We start from the raw sequence: 22,125 nt of genomic DNA, 5'->3' as shown, positions 1-22,125 counted from the left end.
CTTCCCTCGTTGCTGGTTATCTACATTACCTTCTCTTCATTACCTACCCTCATACTTGTTTTTTTTTTTTTGAAAAGCCACTAAAAAGGCAATTTGGCATCTTTTGGAAATCAAAAAGCACTAAATTTGGGGCTAAAAGCACCAAATTTGCATCACTGGTTGATGGCTCCAGTGATTTTGTTATTGAGATGTGGTGAGTTGGTGTTGATGACTCGTTATAGAGGAGGTGGGGGGCAATTGTAATGGGTGATGGTGATTGTGTCCATGCCAACACTGAATGACACAAAGCATAGATTTTGTTGTTTTTTGCTTTATTTTGTGAAAAGGATTTGATTGAGTTTGCGGTTGAGTGAATGTTATTTAGAACTAAACCGCAAAAATCCTTACAAATTTGTATGTCATCATAGCCTTTGGGTTATTCATGCTGTGTTATTAATACTTTGATGAAATGAAAAAGACAAGAGACGAGTGGGTGGGGAGGGGGAGTGGGGAGTGGGGAAAACAAATGTCCCATTTTGCCTTGGTGTTATTAAAATGTCGGCGCATTGATGACATGTGGTTACATCTCTTTCCTAAATTATATTTAAACTATTCACTTTGTATTTTCACTAAATTAAGAAATTGACAAAAGGTCTAAGGTAAGGTCGTGGTCGACTATATCATACCATAAGTCAACCCTACATGTATGGAAAAGCTTAAATCTTAGCCGCTACACTAAAAAAAGTGAACCCTATATTTCACTAAAGCCGATTTAATTATATTTTAGTTCGTGGAATTATTATGTTTTGCGAAAGTTTCCACGACTTTAATAATTTTTTGCGTACATCAGTTAAATTAACTCAACCAGAGGAACAAACAAGTATATACGGCCGTAAGTTCGGCCAGGCCGAATCTTATGTACCCTCCACCATGGATTGCGTAGAAACTTCTACGAAAGACTGTCATCCACAATCGAAATACTTGGGTTGTGGTATCTTAAAACTTCTTAACATCGTTTTCTAAATTGTGAGTTAGTCCATACGTGGTATATATTAGACAAAAAAGTTATGTATAGGTAAGTCTACAAATAATTAGGAATCGATATGGACTTTTTGTACGGTACGTAGAGAGCCAGAATTGAAATATGGGGGTCGCTTATATGGGGGCTATATACAATTATGAACTTGATATGGACCAATTTTTGTGTGATTGGAAATCGATTTATCTGAGGGATATATATATATAACTATAGACCGATATGGACCTAGTTAGGCATGGTTGTTAACGACCATATACTAGCACAATGTACCAAATTTCAACTCACTCGGATGAAATTTGCTCCTCCAAGAGGCTCCACAACCAACTCTCGGGATCGGTTTATATGGGGCTATATATGATTATGGACTGATATGGACCACTTTTGGCATGGTTGTTAAATATTATATACGATTACCACGTACCTAATTTCAAGCAGATCGTATGAATTTTGCTTCTCCAAAAGGCACCGGAGGTCAAATCAGGGGATCGGTTTATATGGGAGCTATATACAATTATGGGCTGATAGGAACCATTTCTTGCATGGTTGTTGGATACCATATACTAACATCACGTACCAAATTTCAACCGAATGGGACGAATTTTGCTCTTCCAAGGGGCTCTGGTGGTCAAATCTGGGGATCGGTTTACATGGGGCCTATATATAATTATCGACCGATTTCGACCAATTTTTGAATGGGAGTTTGATGCCATATATTAACACCACGTACCAAATTTCAACTGAATCAGATGAATTTTGCTCCTCCAAGAGGCTCCGGAGGTCAAATCTGGTGATCGGTTTTATATGGGGGCTATATATAATTAGGGACCGCTGTGGACCAATTTTTGCATGGTTGTTAGAGACCGTTTACTAACACCATGTACCAAACTTCAGCCGGATCGAGTGAAATTTGTTTCTCTTAGAGGCTCGGCAAGACAAATCGGGGGATCGGTTTATATGGGGGCTATATATAATTATCGACCGATGTGGACCAATTTTTGCATGGTTGTTAGAGACCATATACAAACACCATGTACCAAATTTCAGCTGAATCGGATGAAATTTGCTTCTCTTAGAGGCCTCGCAAACCAAATCGGGGGATCGTTTATATGGGGGCTATATATAATTATGGACCGATGTGGGTCAATTATTGCATGGTTGTAAGAGACCATATACTAACACCATGTACCAAATTTCAGCCGAATAGGATGAAATTTGCTTCTCTTAGAGGCTCCGCAAGCCAAATCGGGGGATCGGTTTATATGGGGGCTATACGTAAAAGTGGATCGATATGGCCCATTTGCAATACCATCCGACCTACATCAATAACAACTGCTTGCGCCAAGTTTCAAGTCGATAGCTTGTTTCGTTCGGAAGTTAGCGTTAGAGACCATATGGTTGTTAGAGACCATATACTAACACCATGTACCAAATTTCAGCCGAATAGGATAAAATTTGCTTCTCTTAGAGGCCTCGCAAGCCAAATTTGGGTGTCCGTTTATATGGGGGCTGTACGTAAAAGTGGATCGATATGGCCCATTTGCTATACCATCCGACCTACATCAATAACAACTGCTTGCTCCAAGTTTCAAGTCGATAGCTTGTTTCGTTCGGAAGTTAGCGTGATTTCAACAGACGGACGGACGGACGGACATGCTCAGATCGACTCAGAATTTCACCACGACCCAAAATATATATTATTTATGGGGTCTTAGAGCAATATTTCGTTATGTGACAAACGGAATGACAAAGTTATTTGACCTCCGGAGCCTCTTGAAGGAGCAAAATACATCCGTTCCGGTTGAAATTTGATACATTTCGCTCGTGTATGGCCGATAACAACCATGCCAAAAGTGGTCCGTATCCATCTATATTATATATAGCCCCCAAATAAACCGATCCCCAATCACAGAAAGATCACGATTGCCACTCGAGCTAAAAATAATCTACCAAAATTTTATTGCCATAGAAAATTTTGTCAAAATTTTATATTTGTATAGAAAATTTTTTCAAAATATTATTTCTATAGAAAATTTTGTCAACATTTTGTCTTTAAGAAATTTTGTCAAAATATAATTTCTATACAAAATTTTGTCAAAATTATATTTTTATAGAAAATTTTGTCAAAATTTTATTTCTATAGAAAATTTTGTCAGAGTTTTATTTCTGTAGAAAATTTTGTCAAAATGTTATTTTTATAGTTTTAGGAATATTGTGCAAACTCTTCCAAAACATCAAGAATTCTACCAATCTACCAGGGAGACACCGTGATGCAATGGTTAGCATGCCCGCCTTGCATACACAAGGTCGTGGGTTCGATTCCTGCTTCGACCGAACACCAAAAATTTATTCAGCGGTGGATTATCCCACATTTCATTTCCGAGGGTTTCAAAGTTTCTCTAATTGGTTTCACTGCAATGTGGAACGCCGTTCGGACTCGGCTATAAAAAAGAGGTCCCTTGTCATTGAGCTTAACATGGAATCGGGCAGCACTCGGTGATAAGAGAGAAGTTCACCAATGTGGTATCACAATGGACTGAATAGTCTAAGTGAGCCTGATACATCGGGCTGCCACCTAACCTAACCTACCAATCTACCAAACAGTAAAAAATCTGCCATTTTTGGTAGACTCGTGTTCATAATTGTATGTTATATAGCGCCCATATAAACCGACCCCCAAATTAAAATTCTGGCTCTATAATTACCGCACAAAAGTTCATATCGGTTCGTAATTATTTCTTCCCTATATATACCGGTCAAGAACTGAATATATACGTATTTAATAGGCCTTTCTTTTGTCTACTATATATTCCGCATGTACTAACTTACAATTTAGAAGATGATGTTAAGAAATTTTAAGATGCCTTGCCATCGGCCGCAACCCAAATAATTTAATTGTAGATGACCGGCTTTAGTAGAAGTTTCTACGCAATCCATGCTGGAGGTTACATAAGATTCGGCCTGGCTGAATTTACGGCAGTATATACTTTTTATATTTATTTATTATAATTATAAAAACATTAATATACATAAAAGCGCTAACTACAATGGCTATCGGCTAGTCAATATTTTATTTCTATATAAAATTTTATCAAAATTTTATTTCTAAAGAAAATTTTCTTAAAATTTTATTTCGATAGAAAATTTTGTCAAAATTTTATTTCGATAGAAAATTTTGCGTGTTTTTTTATAGAAAATTTTGCGATTTTTTTTAAAGAAAATTTTGCCAAAATTTTATTTTTAAAGAAAATTTTGTCAAAATTTTAATTCTATAGAAAATTTTGTCAAAATTTTATTTCTATAGAAAATTAAGCCAACATTTTATTTCTATAGAAGATTTTATCAAAACTTTTATTTCGATAGACAATTTTGTCAAAATTTTATTTCTATGGAAAATTTTATCAAAATTTTATTTCAATCGAAAGTTTTGTCAAAATTTTATTTCTATGGAAAATTTTGTAAAAATTTTATTTCAATAGAAAATTTTGTCAAAATTGTATTTCTATGGAAAATTTTGTAAAAATTTTGTTTTTGTAAGAAATTTTGTCAATTTTTCTTTCTATGGAAAATTTTATCAAAATTTTATTTCGATAGAAAATTTTATCAAAATTTTATTTCTATAGAAAATTTTGTCAAAATTTTATTTCTATGGATAATTTTGTAAACATTTTATTACTATAGTATTTACTTGCTTTGTTTAACATAGACTCCATGGACTAACTTACAATTTAGAAGACAAGGTACCATAGGTACCTTGAAGGTACCATAACAACCTTTCCATTGACAAGTGTTAACATAACCCAAACAATTCGATTTTAGATGACAGTCTTTATAGTAGACCTTTCTACGCATCCATGGTGTAGGGTATATAAAACTCGATCTGGTCGCACTTACGGCCGTGTAAGCATGTTAATATATATATATTAATTTAATCGTTGTTTTTCAAATTTAATAGCGTTCGTTCTTGAGCCAGAAAAAAACCACCATGTACAAAATAGCATCAAGATTTGTTAATAATTGTGAACTGTATTTTAGCGAAAAAATACATAGGCAAACGGACAGACGGGCGAACATCGTGGACTAGATCAACTAAGGGGGTGATTTTGAATCGATCGGTTTATAATTTATAGTTTGTAAAAGCATATTTCTGGTGGGCACATTTTTCGTGCAGATCCAAAACCCTTATGTGGTTTTGGGGTATAAAAATGAGACAGTTTCTTTGAACTTACCCCAACGATTCCAGATTGTTTTAATACTTATGTACTCACCTGTAAAATAAAAACAAATTGATTAAAACCCTGTAAATACGAGTATAGTCTAAATTGATACAGAAATTCTCCTAATGAAACGAACCCACAACTGCAATAGTTTTTTTTATACCCTTCACCATAGGATAGGTGGTATACTAACATTGTCATTCCGTTTGTAACACATCGAAATATTGGTCTTAGATTCCATAAAGTGTATATAATGTGGGTCGTGGTGAAATTCGGAGTCTATCTGGCGATGTCCGTCTATTGAAATCACGCTAACTTCCGAACAAAACAAGCTCTAGACTTGAAACTTTGTATAAATATTGATGGAGATCGGATGGTATTTCAAATGGACCCTATGGAACCACTGTTAGGTATAGCTCCCCATATAAATTGAACGCTAGATTTGGCTTGTCTTAGAAATTCCTTATCTTATATTGGTTTTGTTAAGAAAATCTGCAGTATCAGACAAATATGAATGCAATTTGAAATATATACGAGCTAAGATCCACCCTTAGTTTCTTTTACTCATTATAAACTTTTTATACCCACCATCAGAGAATGGTGACGGAGGTATAATAAGTTTGTCGAAATATCGATTTCCGACTGTATGAAGTATATATATATATATATATATATATATATATATATATATATATATATATATATATATATATATATTATATATATATATATATATATATATATATATATATATATATATATATATATATATATATATATATATATATATATATATATATATATATATATATATATATATATATATATATATATATATATATATATATATATATATATATATATATATATATATATATATATATATATATATATATTCTTGATCAGGGAGAAATTCTAAGACGATATAAGCATGTCCGTCTGTCTGTCTGTTGTAATCACGCGACAGCCTTCAATAATGAAGCAATCGTGCTGAAATTTTGCACAAACTCGTCTTTTGTTTGCAGGCATGGCAAGTTCGAAAATGGGCTATATCGGCTCAAGTTTTGATATACTCGCCATATAAACCGACCTCCCGATTTGGGGTCTTGGGCATATAAAAACTGTAGTTTTTATCCAATTTGCGTGAAATTGGAAATCAAGAGGTATTTTAGGACCATCAAAAAGTGTACCGAAAATGGTGTCTATCGGTCCATGTTTTGGTATAACCCCCATATGGACCTATTTCCCGACTTTGCTTCTTGGGCGTCTAGAAAGTATATTTTCTATCCGATTTGACTAAAATTGGAAATCTAGGAATATACTTGGACCATAAAGAGGTGTGCCGAAAATGGGGTGTATCGGTCCCCGATTTGATATCGCCCCCATATAGACCGATCTCCCGATTTTATTTCTTGGGCTTCTAGAATCCGTAGTTTTAATCCAATTTACCTAAATTTTGAAATCTAGAGGAACTCTATGACCCTAAAGACGTATGCCGAAAATGGTGAGTACCGATCCATGTTTTGATATAGCCATCATATAGACCGATCTCCCGATTTAACTTCTTGGGCTTCTAGAATCCGCTGTTTTTACCCAATTTGCCTGAAAATGGAAATCTAGAGGTATTCTAGGACCATAAAGACGTGTGTCGAAAATGGTGAGTACCGGTCCATGTTTTGATATAACCCCTATATAAACCGATCTTCCGATTTTATTGCTTGGGCTTCTAGAATCCGTAATTTTTACCCAATTTGCCTCAAATCAGAAATCTAGAGGTATTTTAGGAAAATAAAGAGATGTGTCAAAAATGGTGAGTACCGATCCATGTTTTGATATAGCCCCCATATAGACCGATCTCCCGATCTTACTTCTTAGGCTTCTAGAATCCGTAATTTTTACCCAATTTGCCTCAAATCAGAAATCTAGAGGTATTCTAGGAAAATAAAGAGATGTGCCAAAAATGGTGAGTACCGGTCCATGTTTTGATATAGGCCCCATATAGACCGATCTCCCGATTTTACTTATTGGGCTTCTAGAATCCGTTGTTTTTATCCAATTTGCCTGAATTTGGAAATCTAGAGGTATTCTAGGACCATAAAGGGGTGTGCCGAATACATTGAGTATCGGTACAGTTTTTGATATAGTGCCCTTATAAACCGTACCCTCCGATTTAGGGTCTAGATTCTAGAACTACAATTAAATGTGCTGAATACTGTGTGTATCAGAGATGGTCTGTCGTAAACTGTAAAGTATTTGACATACGTTTACGACGTATTTTACCATACGTCAAAAACGTCGCAAACCTCCGTAAAATACTTAGTTTTTGACAATATTGAAATTTGTATAGTATACGGTTTTTAAAACCAATTATTTCATACTTTTTTGTATGCCTTCAGGTTCAAGGCTTTGAAAATCTGACTTTTGCCACGGCAATTTTCACATTTACAACAATTTGAAAACGCATTGCATTCAGAAATACCAGTTTCTCTGGAAAATTTTGCAAATTACGTTTGAATAAAAAATTCAAATTATTATAATTATAAATTCTAAAATTCTTCAATATGTCTTAAGATAATAATAAAATAGCTTGAAATCAAATCTAAGCATCCTGTAAGTGATTTTTGACATTTACTACGTTTTATACAGGTATGTGACGTTTTCGACGTTTACAACTTTTTGACAGTAGAAAACCCAAAATATTGGTAATCGGACCATCTCTGGTGTGTATCCTTCCATGTTTTGGTATAGCCCCCATTACACCGAACTCCCGATTTAACTCCTAGGGTTTCTAAAAAATGTAGTTTTTATCCGATTATCCACAAATTGATAATACACTGGCATTTTAGACCCACAGCAAATTGTATATGATTTCGTTTTATCGGTCCATTTGGTAAGGTCTCTATATAGACCGATTTCACTTATTGAGAGTATAGAAGGTGCACTGATCATGAAAATTGCTTGAAACTGAATGCAAAATGTCCAGATTTTACTTCTCGTAACCATTTAAATAATTGGGATGAAATTCTACAGATTTTAGATTTGAAATCAAGGCGTTATTTCATCATTTTCTTGCACACTTACAAGAGATGTTTATGATTCCTTCAAAACTCAAACAAAAACTGGTTCTTATAAATTCAGAATCTGATCTGGTCTTCATAGGTAAAATCTTTACATTTATCTGTGGGAAGCGTACTGGTTGAACTGATCTGCTTGGAAAAATATCTGTTATCAAACCCTCCTGAATTTTTCAAAGGAAACTAGTATATTTGATTCATGGTGGTGGGTATTTAAGATTCGGCCCGGCCGAACTTACTGCTGTATATACTTGTTTTGTATAAATTGCTCTTTGAATTCATCACTTAATTTCAAATGTTCTTGTTTTTTATTTTTATACCCACCACCATAGGATGGGGGGTATATTAACTTTGTCATTCCGTTTGTAACACATCGAAATATTGTTCTAAGACCCCATAAAGTATATATATTCTGGGTCGTGGTGAAATTCTGAGTCGATCTGAGCATGTCCGTCCGTCCGTCCGTCCGTCCGTCTGTTGAAATCACGCTAACTTCCGAACGAAACAAGCTATAGACTTGAAACTTGGCACAAGTGGTTGTTATTGATGTAGGTCGGATGGTATTGCAAATGGGCCATATCGGTCCACTTTTACGTATAGCCCCCATATAAACGGACCCCAAAATTTGGCTTGCGAGGCCTCTAAGAGAAGCAAATTTCATCCGATCCGGCTGAAATTTGGTACATGGTGTTAGTATATGGTATCTAACAACCATGCAAAAATTGGTCCACATCGGTCCATAATTATATATAGCCCCCATATAAACCGATCCCCCGATTTGGCTTGCGAGGCCCCTAAGAGAAGCAAATTTCATCCGATCCGGCTGAAATTTGGTACATGGTGTTAGTATATGGTCTCTAACAACCATGCAAAAATTGGTCCACATCGGTCCATAATTATATATAGCCCCCATATAAACCGATCCCCCGATTTGGCTTGCGAGGCCCCTAAGAGAAGCAAATTTCATCCGATCCGGCTGAAATTTGGTACATGGTGTCAGTATATGGTCTCTAACAACCATGCAAAAATTGGTCCACATCGGTCCATAATTATATATAGCCCCCATATAAACCGATCCCCCGATTTGGCTTGCGAGGCCTCTAAGAGAAGCAAATTTCATCCGATCCGGCTGAAATTTGGTATGTGATGTTAGTATATGGTCTCTAACAACCATGCAAAAATTGGTCCACATTGGTTCATAATTATATATAGCCCCCATATAAACCGATCACCAGATTTGACCTCCGGAACCTCTTGGAAGACCAAAATTCATCTGATTCAGTTGAAATTTGGTACGTAGTGTTAATATATGGCCTCAAACTCCCATGCAAAAATTGGTCGATATCGGTCCATAATTATATATAGGCCCCATAGAAACCGATCCCCAGATTTGACCTCCAGAGCCCCTTGGAAGAGCAAAATTCTTCCCATTCGGTTGAAATTTGGTACGTGATATTAGTATATGGTATCCAACAACCATGCAGGAATAAGAAGTTTTAACATACCACAACCCAAGTAATTTGATTGTGGATGACAGTCTTTCGTAGAAGTTTCTACGCAATCCATGGTGGTGGGTACATAAGATTCGGCCTGGCCGAACTTGCGGCCGTATATACTTGTTTATTTTGTCTTGTGTCCAATCATCTTATTGCCACATCGCCATAATTGTCTTGTTAGGTGTTTTGTTAGCAACATCATTAGTTAGCTAAAGTAATTAAAACTTGCGTATTCCATTTTCCTGTGTTCCTTTTTCTTATTTTTTGTTTCTTGATTCTTTGGTAACAGTACCCTTCTGTTTAACAAAGTGTCATAATATATATTTTTTTCGTAATGTAACAAATGTTGCTATATAGCAATAAAAAAAAAACGTTGCTAACGAGAGTGGTCTCATGATATCTAAGGTACATCCACAAATGCTTTTTTTAGTGATAGGCTTAATTTTCTATTCAAAAGTAGTTCTTTTAAGGCAGTTATAATAACCATATATTTCGCTTAATTTTCGCAATAAATTTAATTTTTATAAATTCTACCGTGTATGAAACATAAGGATTAATAATATAATTTAAAAAATCCAAAAATATATTTAAAAGATTTACCGACCCATCTCGCCAGATGTAAGGTTTTCGATCAAATATATTCCGGTTTGTTAAAATAGAGATAACAAATATATACAGCAGTAAGTTCGGCCGGGCCGAATCTTAAATACCCACCACCATGAATCAAATATAATAGTTTCCTTTGAAAACTCTTCGTCGTAGCGGATTACTTAATCATCTATAGAATTTCAGGGAGTTTGATGACAGATATTATCCCAAGCAGATCAGATCCACCAGTACGCTTCCCAAAGATAAATTTAAAGATTCTACCTATGATGACTAGATCAGATTCTGGATTTATAAGAACCAATTATGTTTGAGTTTTAGAAGAATCTTAAACATCTTGTGTAAGTGTGCTCGAAAATTGTGAAATAACGCCTTGATTTTAAATCTAAAATTTGTAGATTTTTACCGCCATTATTTAAATGATTCAAAGAAGTAAAATCTATGCAAAAACAAGTAAGGAAAGTCTAAAGTCGGGCGGGGCCGACTATATTATACCCTGCACCACTTTGTAGATCTAAATTTTCTATACCATATCACATCCGTCAAATGTGTTGGGGCTGTATATAAAAGATTGTCCCAAAAACATACATTTAAATATCACTCGATATGGACAGAATTTGATAGATTTCTACAAAATCTATGGACTCAAAATTTAAGTCGGCTAATGCACTAGGGTGGAACACAACTTTAGAAAAAAATATGGGAAACAATTAAATCTGAAGCAATTTTAAGGAAACTTCGCAAAAGTTTATTTATGATTTATCCCTCGATATAAATGTATTAGAAATTTAGGAAAATTAGAGTCATTTTTACAACTTTTCGACTAAGCAGTGGCGATTTTACAAGGAAGATATTGGTATTTTGACCATTTTTGTCGCAATCAGAAAAACATATATATGGAAGCTATATCTAAATGTGAACCGATTTCAACCAAATTTGGCACGCATAGCTACAATGCTAATTCTACTCCCTGTGAAAAATTCCAACTAAATCGGAGCAAAAAATTGGCCTCTGTGGTCATATGAGTGTAAATCGGGCGAAAGCTATATATGGGAGATATATCTAAATCTGAACCGATTTCAATAAAATTTTGCACACTTGACTATAGTACTAATTGTTCTTCTTGTGCAAAATTTTAAGCCAATCAGGGTAAAACTCTGGCTTCTGGGGCCATATAAGTCCATATCGGGCGATATATATATATATATATATATATATATATATATATATATATATATATATATATATATATATATATATATATATATATATATATATATATATATATATATATATATATATATATATATATATATATATATATATATATATAATATATATATATATATATATATATATATATATATATATATATATATATATATATATATATATATATATATATATATGGGAGCTATATCTAAATCTGAACCGATTTCTTCCAAAATCAATAGGGATCTATTCTGAGCCAAGACACATACTTGTGCCAAATTTTAAGTCGATTGGACTAAAACTGCGACCTAGACTTTGATTACAAAATGTGTTCACGGACAGACGGACAGACGGACATGGCTATATCGACTCAGGAGCCCACCCTGACCATTTTTGCCAAAGACACCATGTGTCTGTCTCGTCTCCTTCTGGGTGTTGCAAACATATGCACTAACTTATAATACCTAAAATACCTCTAGAATTCCAATTTCAGGCAAATTAGATAAATATTACGGATTCGAGGAGCCGAATAAGTAACATCGGGAGATCGGTTTATATGGGGGCTATACTCACCAGTTTCGGCGCACTTTTAATGGCCATACAATACCTCTACATATCCAATTTCAAACAAATTAGATAAAACCTACGGGAGATCGGTCTATGTTATATGGGGACTACGCCAAAACATGGAACGATACATACCATATTCGACACACTTATTTGTGGTAATAAAATAGCTGTGATATCCAATTTCAGGCAAATTAGTTAAAAACTACTATAAGCTCAAGACCCAAAATCGGGAGGTCGGTTTATATGGGGACTATATCACAACCTAGACCGATATAGCCCATCTTCGAACTTGACTTGCCTGAAAACAAACACCATTATTGAAGGCTGTAGCGTGATTACAACAGACAGACAGACGGACATGGTTATATCGGAATGACAATGATATCGCATCGCGTGCGCACCTCTACTCCGGAGCCTTTTTGGAGGAGCAAAATTCATCCGATCCGTATGTGGAGTTAGTATATGGTCCAACTACCATGCAAAAATTGCTCTTTATCGGTCCATAATTACATATAGCCCCCATATAAATCCATCCCCGTAGCCTCTTGGAGAAGCAAATTTCATCCGATCCGTTTGCAATTTGGTATATTGTACTAGTATATGGCCGCTAACAACCATGCCAATATTGGTCCATATCGCGCTATAGTTACACACAAAAATTGGTCCATATCGGTTCATAATTGTTTATAGCACCCATATAAATCGGACCCCATATATCAATTCTGTATCTCTAATTACCGCACAAAAGTTCATATCGGTTCGTAATTATTTGTTTCCCTATATATACCGTTCAAGAACTAAATTATATACGCATTTAATTTGCTTTTTTGTCTGATATATATACCACGTATGAACAAACTTTCAATTTAGAAGACGACGTTACGAAGTTTCAATCCATGGTGGAGGGTACATAAGCTTCGGCCTGGTCAAACTTATTACATCACCCTCGTAAAAAACAGATACGTTGAGTAAATTTATCTTGTAATTTTCTAGAGTTACACTCATAACTTGACATCAATCAAGAACGCATGAAAGAAATTGAAGAAAATTATAGTTTAATGGTGGAGGAGGGGGGGGGGGGGGGGGTTGGCAACAGTGAACACAAACGACAAGAGCAAGAAACAAACTTAAATGCAAAAAAAAAAAAACAACAACAACAAAACTAACTTACGCTAATTTATAATGACAATATTGTAATAAATTTTTAATTTTTGTTTTATTTTTATTCTGTGCAATTATGGCAGAATTCAGAGAAACTACAAGGACAATGTTTACGTATAACTGGCAGTTATATAGGGAGCCACCGTGGTGCAATGGTTAGCATGCCCGCCTTGCATACACAAGGTCGTGGGTTCGATTCCTGCTTCGACCGAACACCAAAAAGTTTTTCAACGGTGGATTATCCCACCTCAGTAATGCTGGTGACATTTCTGAGGGTTTCAAAGCTTCTCTAAGTGGTTTCACAGCAATGTGGAACGCCGTTCGGACTCGGCTATAAAAAGGAGGTCCCTTGTCATTGAGCTTAACATGGAATCGGGCAGCACTCAGTGATAAGAGAGAAGTTCACCAATGTGGTATCACAATGGACTGAATAGTCTAAGTGTGCCTGATACATCGGGCTGCCACCTAACCTAACCTAACCTAACCTAACAGCAGGAATCGATCCCACAACCTTGTGTATGCAAGGCGGGCATGCTAACCATTGCACCACGGTGGCTCCCATATACTAACACCATGTAGCAAATTTCAACTGAATCAGATGAATTTTGCTCTTCCAAGAGGCACCGGAGGTCAAATCTGGAGATCGGTTTTTATGGGGCTATATATAACTATGGACCGATGTGAACCAATTTTTGCATACACTGTTAGAAAAATATGTTTTTCATATGTTCCGATATAAACAAAATGTGTTTCGGGCACAATTTTTAAACACAATATATTTAAGTGCAAACATGTAATGTTCCTAAACTAACAAAAAATGTTTGGGACACATATGTTAATATGTTAGATTATATTATGTTTGGGGCATGAATGTTTCATAAAAATAATATGTGTGAATGTAAACATATATACATTTACAAATTTCGAGTAAACATATATATGTTGGGATACTTTATTCGGAGAGCGACAGAAAGAGAGAGAGAGAGTTAGTATAGAGAAAGAAATAGAGATGGAAACCGGGAGGGTTGAATAAAAAGATATCAACATAACACAGCGAGAGAATGAAATGAGAGCAATTTCTGTGAAACCGCTTGTATGTTGTTTCGGAAAACTGTTTTATAATAAGGCCAAAAATTTGGTATGCTTAAGTCTAAATATTATTTAATTTGAATAGTAGAATGAATATTCGGAATAAAGAGAATAGACATTCGGAACCAAGAGAATAGACATTTGAAAAAAAGCAGCATATTTGTATTACAGAAAAATGCGAAGAACTCAAAAATTACGTGGAAGTGAAAATTATGTGAGGGAATGAACACAATCTTCTTTGGGGAATTCTTCCAAGTTTATACTATTTTTGGACTCAAAATGCTTCCAAACATATAATATGCTCATATAAAACAAACATATTTATGTTTCGGCGGTATCCAATAATATATGTGCTTCCTGCAAAATATGTTTGGAACATATGTTAGAGAAGCGTTTTTTTTTTTTGAGGGTGTAGTTGTTGGAAACCATATACTAACACTATGTACCAAATTTCAACCGGATCGGATGAAATTTGCTTCTCTTAGAGGCTCCGCAAGCCAAATCGGTGGATCGGTTTATATGGGGGCTATATATAACTACACCCTCAAAAAAATCGCTTCTTTAACATATGTTCCAAACATATTTTGCAGGAAGCACATATATTATTGGATACTGCCGAAACATTAATATGTTTGTTTTATGTGAACATATTATATGTTTGGAAGCATTTTGAGCCCAAAAATATTATATGCTTGGAAGAAATTTTGCCAAAGACGATTGTGCTCATTCCCTAACATACTCGTAATTTTCACTTCCACGAAATATTTTAGTTCTTGGCACCTTTTTCTGTAATACAAATAATGTTGAAGAAATTATTCACTTTTATAATTTTTTTAAATATTACCTTTCGCCTGCACGGAAAATCGAACCGAGGACCATACAGTTTGCAAGCCAACACACTATCCACTGGCCTACGTAGCTGTTGTAGTCACCAGCAGATAATTATCGTTATAAGTTACATTTATATAGCGAGCCCATGCAAACATAACATTATTTAACAGAAACATACATTTGTTTGCCACGTGGAGCTGCCTTGCATACAAAGGGTCGTGGGTTCAATCCCTGCTTCGACGGAACACTTTTTTTTAATTTACAGATTTATATTTATACTATATTAAATTTTTATAATGAAATTTCGAAATGTGGGTTATTAAAGTTACAGTGCTTGATATAAACGAAATTGACTGATTTTTGGATAAAACATTTTTTTTTATTGCAAAAATAACAATTTTGTAACAAAAAACCTATATTTGGTACAAAACTTTAAAATTTGGAAGGAATTCAAAAACTCTGAGTATAAACATACATAAATAATTTTAAATACAAACATAAATTTATTTAGGCGTTTTTATTTAGTTTTTTACTAGAATTTAACACCATCGCTCTAAAATGCCTTTTATTTTTCTTTAATAATTCATTTTAAAGAAAATAAACTTTTTGAATTGTTTTAGCTGCAAAACTCTAACTTAATGCCCGCTTTTATATTTGAAGGTGTCCGTAAACTCCTCGTGGACTACTTATTAATAAAGAGGAACTAAACTTTGTTTTTATACATTTTACTGTGTAACAGAAATTTACTGTGTTACAGAAATTGTTCTCTTTTGAATCTTTCGCTGTGTATGTTGATATCTTTTGTCAACTCTCCCGGTTTCCATCTCCATTTCTTTTTCTATACTCTCTCTATCGCTTTGAATAAAATATCACAACATATGCATGTTTAGTCGAAATTTGTAAATTTACATATGTTTGCATTCACACATCTGATTTTTATGAAACATTCATACCCCAAACATAATATATTCTAACATATTAACATAGATGTCCCAAACATTTAGTGTTAATTTAGGAACATTACATGTTTGCACTTAAATATATTGTGTTTTAAAATTGTGCCCGAAACACATTTTTTTATATCGAAACATATGAAAAACATATTTTTCTAAGAGTGTATGGACCGATATCGACCAATTTTTTTATGGTTATTAGAGACCATATACTTACACCATGTACCAAATTTCAGCCAAATCGAATGAAATATGCTACTCTTATAGGCTCCGCAAGCCAAATCTGGGGGTCCGTTTATATGGGGGCTATACGTAAAAGTGGGCAGATATGGCCCATTTGCAATACCATCCGAAAGACATCAATAACAACTAATTGTGCCACGTTTCAAGTCTATAGCTTGTTTCGTTCGGAACTTAGCGTGATTTTAACAGACGGACGGACGGACGGACATGACTCAGAATTTCACCATGACCCACAATATATATACTTTATGGGGTCTTAGAGCAATATTTCGATGTGTTACAAACGGAATGACAAAGTTAATATACCCCCTATCCTATGGTGGAGGGTATAATTAAGTACTTAATGCGAAAATTGAAAATTTGAACTTTTTGAGATTTCCACAATGGAATGTCCGAACAAGGCGAAAGCAATAATCTGGTATGCTTTTCAACTTCACTTTACGAATTTACACCTTCTCTTCAAAGAAAAACTGAACTAATAGTAAAGAAATAAAATCATTGACAACAAATCAAGACCACTATTTTTCGAAATGGTACGAACATTTTCTTGTCCATAAAAGAACAATATTGCTTTTATGCTGAATTTAAACAAGCTGATTTTTTTTCGGGGGAGCCATTTACTTAACCACCTCAATATTGCTTTCGCTTAATTGTTATGCTCCAATGGATCTTCTTATGATACTCGCTCATTTTGTACTCATATTGTTGAATATTTTTCATATTCTTTATGCAGTTACAAATGCACCTGATGCTGGAAAGTAATACATCAATCTTTTAACTTTTCAGTTTTAAGAACAGACAAAGTTCTTGTAATTTTTTCGTGGTTTATTTTCAATCTCGCTATAGTTTTTATACCCTTCACCACTACTGTGGTACAGGGTATAATAAGTTTGTGCATTTGTATGTAACGCCAAGAAGGAAAAGTCTGAGACCCATCGTTTAGTATACCGATCGTCTTAGAATTAAATTCTGAGTCGATTTAGCGATGTCCGTCTGTCTGTCTGTCTGTCTGTCTGTTGGTGTATTTTTGTGTGCAAAGTACAGCTCGCAGTTTTTCCGATTGTCCTAAAATTTGGTATAGGGTCCTGTTTCGGCTCAAAGACAATCCCTATTGATTTTGGAAAAAATCGGTTCAGATTTAGATATAGCTGCCATATATATTTTTCACCGATCTGGTCATAATTGGCGTGTATATCAACCGATCTTCCTCAAATTCCGTACATCCAAATATTTTATGAGTCTCGAAAAACTTGCAAAATATCAGCCAAATCGGTTCAGATTTAGATATAGCTCCCATATATAGCTTTTGCCCGATTTACACTCATTTGCACACGGAGGCCAATTTTTTGCTCCGATTTTGTTGAAATTTTACATAGGGAGTAGAATTAGCATTGTAGCTATGCGTGCCTAATTTGGTTGACATCGGTTCTGATTTCGATATAGCTCCCATATATATGTTTTTCTGATTTCGAAAAAAAAAAATGGTCAAAATACCCCCCCCCCCCTTATTAAAATGCCACTACCCGGAGTCGGAGTCGAGCAAAATTATCTGCACAGTCCTGCTATCAGTTGCACTCCTTGTGCCAAATTTAAAGTTAATCAGGCTGTAATTCTGGTTTCTGGCGCCATATTAGTAGATATGGGAGCTATATCTAAAACTGAACCGATTTCTTCCAATAGGCTTCTATTATTTTAACCCAAAATACATACTTGTGCCAAATTTGAAGTCGATTGGACTAAAATTTCGACCTAGACTTTGATTACAAAAATGTGTTCACAGACAGATGGACGGACAGATCGACTCAGGAGCCGGCCGTGAGCAATATTGCCAAAGACACCATATGACTATGTCGTCTCCTTCTGGGTTTTGCAAAGATATGCACTAACTTATAATACCCTGTTCTACAGAGTGGGTGACAGCCTATAGTAGAATTTTCTACGGTGAAGAGTACATAAGATTCGACCGCATATACTTGATAAAAATTAATTATGCCAAATGATTTTTATACCCTCCATCATAGGATGGGGGTATATTAACTTTGTCATTCCGTTTGTAACACATCGAAATATTGCTCTAAGACCCCATAAATTATATATATTCTTTGTCGTGGTGAAATTCTGAGTCGATCTAAGCATGTCCGTCCGTCCGTCCGTCTGTTGAAATCACGCTAACTTCCGAACGAAACAAGCTATCGACTTGAAACTTGGCACAAGTAGTTGTTATCGATGTAGGTCGGACGGTATTGAAAATGGGCCATATCGGTCCACTTTTACGTATAGCCCCATATAAAGGGACCCTCAGATTTGGCTTGTGAAGCCTCTAACAGAAGCATATTTCTTCCGATCCGGCTGAAATTTGGTATATGATGTTGGTATATGGTCTCTAACAACCATGCAAAAATTGGTCCACATCGGTCCATAATTATATATAGCCTCCATATAAACCGATCCCCAGATTTGGCTTGCGGAGCCTAAAAGAGAAGCAAATTTCATCCGATCCGGCTGAAATTTGGTACATGATGTTGGTATATGGTCTCTAACAACCATGCAAAAATTGGTCCATATCGGTCCGTAATTATATATAGCCCCCATATAAACCGATCCCCAGATTTGTCTGGTGGAGCCTCTAAGAGAAGCATATTTCATTCGATCCGGCTGAAATTTGGTACATGGTGTTGGTATATGGTGTCTAACAACATGCAAAAATTGGTCCACATCGGTCCATAATTATATATAGACCCCATATAAACCGATCTCCAGATTTGGCTTGCGAAGCCTCAAAGAGAAGCAAATTGCATCCGATCCGGCTGAAATTTGGTATATGATATTGGTATATGGTCTCTAACAACCATGCAAAAATTGGTCCACATCGGTTCATAATTATGTATAGCCCCCATATAAACCGATCCCCAGATTTGGCTTGCGAAGTCTCCAAGAGAAGCAAATTTCATCCAATCCGGTTGTAATTTGGAACATTGTGTTAGTATATGATCTTTAACAATCGCCCCCATATAAAACGTTCTCCATTTCTCCATTTGACCTCCGGAGCCTCTTGGAGGAGCAAAATTCATCCGATCCGGTTCAAATTAGGAACGTGGTGTTAGTATATGGTATCTAACAACCATACCAAAATTGGTCCAATCACACAAAAATTGGTCCATATCGGTTCATAATCATGGTTGCCACTAGAGCCAAAAATAATCTACCAAAATTTTATTTCTATAGAAAATTTTGTCAAAATTTTATTTCTAGAGAAAATTTTGTTAAAATTTTATTCGGTTCATAATAAAATTTTCATTATTGTCAAAATTTTATTTCTATAGAAAATTTTGTCAAAATATTGGATCGACTTTTTTTTTAATTTAATATATACCACGTATGGACTTACATACAATTTAGAAGATGGTGTTAGGAGGTTTTAAGATACCTTGCCATCGGCAAGCGTTACCGCAACTTAAGTAATTCGATTCTGGATGGCAGTGTTTAGAAGAAGTTTCTACGCAATCCATGATGGAGGGTGCATAAGCTTCGGCCTGGCCGAACTTACGGCCGTATATACTTGTTTAATTTATTGCGTTTTGAATTTCAATCAAAAATTCTATTTTTTCTGTGTACCGAAGGCGATACCAAAATTCGATATTGAAAATGGAAATACTAGTCTGAGGCTAATGCATTTTGGGAACATGAAACTGCCAACTCAAAATCATTTCCACATGTACATGTAGACTTAAATATGTAAACACATGACTGCCGTATATCTGATGGATGTGTGGGAAGGTTGAATGATTCAGCTTGAGGCATACTGTGAGTTTTATTAAATGAAGGCAATGATAAAGCCATATTACATGGAGCATGTTCCCAAAATCCAGCACACAATACGCCCATCCCACTCTGGTGGCAGTATCATTCCGTCCAGTAGCTCGAAGTTATTGTTGTCGAGTCATCACAATGGTGATGTGAAGGATTTGAGCGGGAAAAGGACACCCACACACCTACACAACTCCCATCCAACAAAAAAAGGATTGTAATGCATTTAAAAGGAAATTTAATGCATTTGCCACATGCATTAATCACTTTTGATGCTTAACAGTCAACCAGTGCGAGAAAAATATAAGAGAAAAAGGACAGACGAAAGAAAACTGCCAACTTCATAGCAGAAGCCATTCCAAGGCTGTGCTGCCAGTAACCAAGACTGAGTAGTCCCCATTCCTACCCCTAAAGCTTGGCTGCTTGACTGTTGATTGCCAACGGTAGGGGGTAGAGCAGCAAATGTTAAGGGGATTTTGACGAGAACGAGTTCAGTAATAACACCGACAGCACATACCATGGGGCCATGTCATCAACAGCATACCAAAGTAGCAATTTTTCCTTTTCCTCATACAAAGCTAGAGTCTCTGGTTCTCATGGCCACCAGTGTTATACTGTTGCTATTCCCATGCCCATTGTTGCTTCTGGTAAGAGTTGGAAACGTGCCTGGACTGCAAAAGCAAATGGATGAATAGTTCTTTGGCCTGACTGAATCGAGTTGGCTGGCTGACTGGATGGGAGATGGCTAGCTAGCTTCTCTTCTGTTTGCTAGCTGGCCGTATGCGATGCGGTGTTGAATGTTTTCATTATCCACACTCCAAAACAGTGCACGCTTTCCCACTCTGGGCCATGCGCGTGTGGAACACTCCATTCGCATGTGGGTGCCAGTCAGTACGTGGTGTTCCATGATGGAGGGATGGACATGGTGGATATTGTTTGTGACCGCAGGGTGCATTTTTGTTACATGATAAAAATTGCAATTTCATTTTTCTGTTTTTCCCCCCTCCTCCTTCCACCATTCCACCACTGAAGATAAGCCAATGGGCTTTAACTTCAACCAAAAGTCCGTTATTCACAGTTAGTAAAATGACGTTAAGAGTTTATTAGGAGAGACCGTACAGTACAAGTACAATAAAATTTATGAGTATGGATTTCAAATGAATATGACTTAAAGAGATTCATAAGGGCAGCGGTTGGTTATACCCACACTATGTTACGGCCTATATCTCTGCGGCTATACTTGCTGATCTTTACGTTGGGAGCCACCGTGGTTAAACTCCAGTTTCGACCGAATACCAACAAGTGTACACGGCCGTACCCTCCACCATGGATTGCGTAGAAACTTCTACGAAAAACTGTCATCCACAATCGAAATACTTGGGTTGTGGTATCTTAAAAATTCTTAACATCGTTTTCTAAATTGTGAGTTAGTCCATACGTGGTATATATTAGACAAACAAGTTATGTATAGTTAAGTCTACAAATAATTACGAATCGATATGGACTTTTTGTACGGTACGTAGAGAGCCAGAATTGAAATATGGGGGTCGCTTAGATGGGGACTATATACAATTATGAACTTGATGTGGACCAATTTTTGTGTGATTGGAAATCGATTTATCTGAGGGATATATATAACTATAGACCGATATGGACCTAGTTAGGCATGGTTGTTAACGACCATATACTAGCACAATGTACCAAATTTCAACTCACTCGGATGAAATTTGCTCCTCCAAGAGGCTCCAAAACCAAATCTCGGGATCGGTTTATATGGGGGTATATATGATTATGGACTGATATGGACCACTTTTGGCATGGTTGTTAAATATCATATACGATCACCACGTA

The sequence above is a fragment of the Haematobia irritans genome, chromosome 4 (assembly GCF_050003625.1).
Source record: "Haematobia irritans isolate KBUSLIRL chromosome 4, ASM5000362v1, whole genome shotgun sequence".
Taxonomy (NCBI): domain Eukaryota; kingdom Metazoa; phylum Arthropoda; class Insecta; order Diptera; family Muscidae; genus Haematobia; species Haematobia irritans.
The sequence above is the reverse complement of the archived record's forward strand: the minus strand, read 5'-3'. Positions refer to the sequence as shown.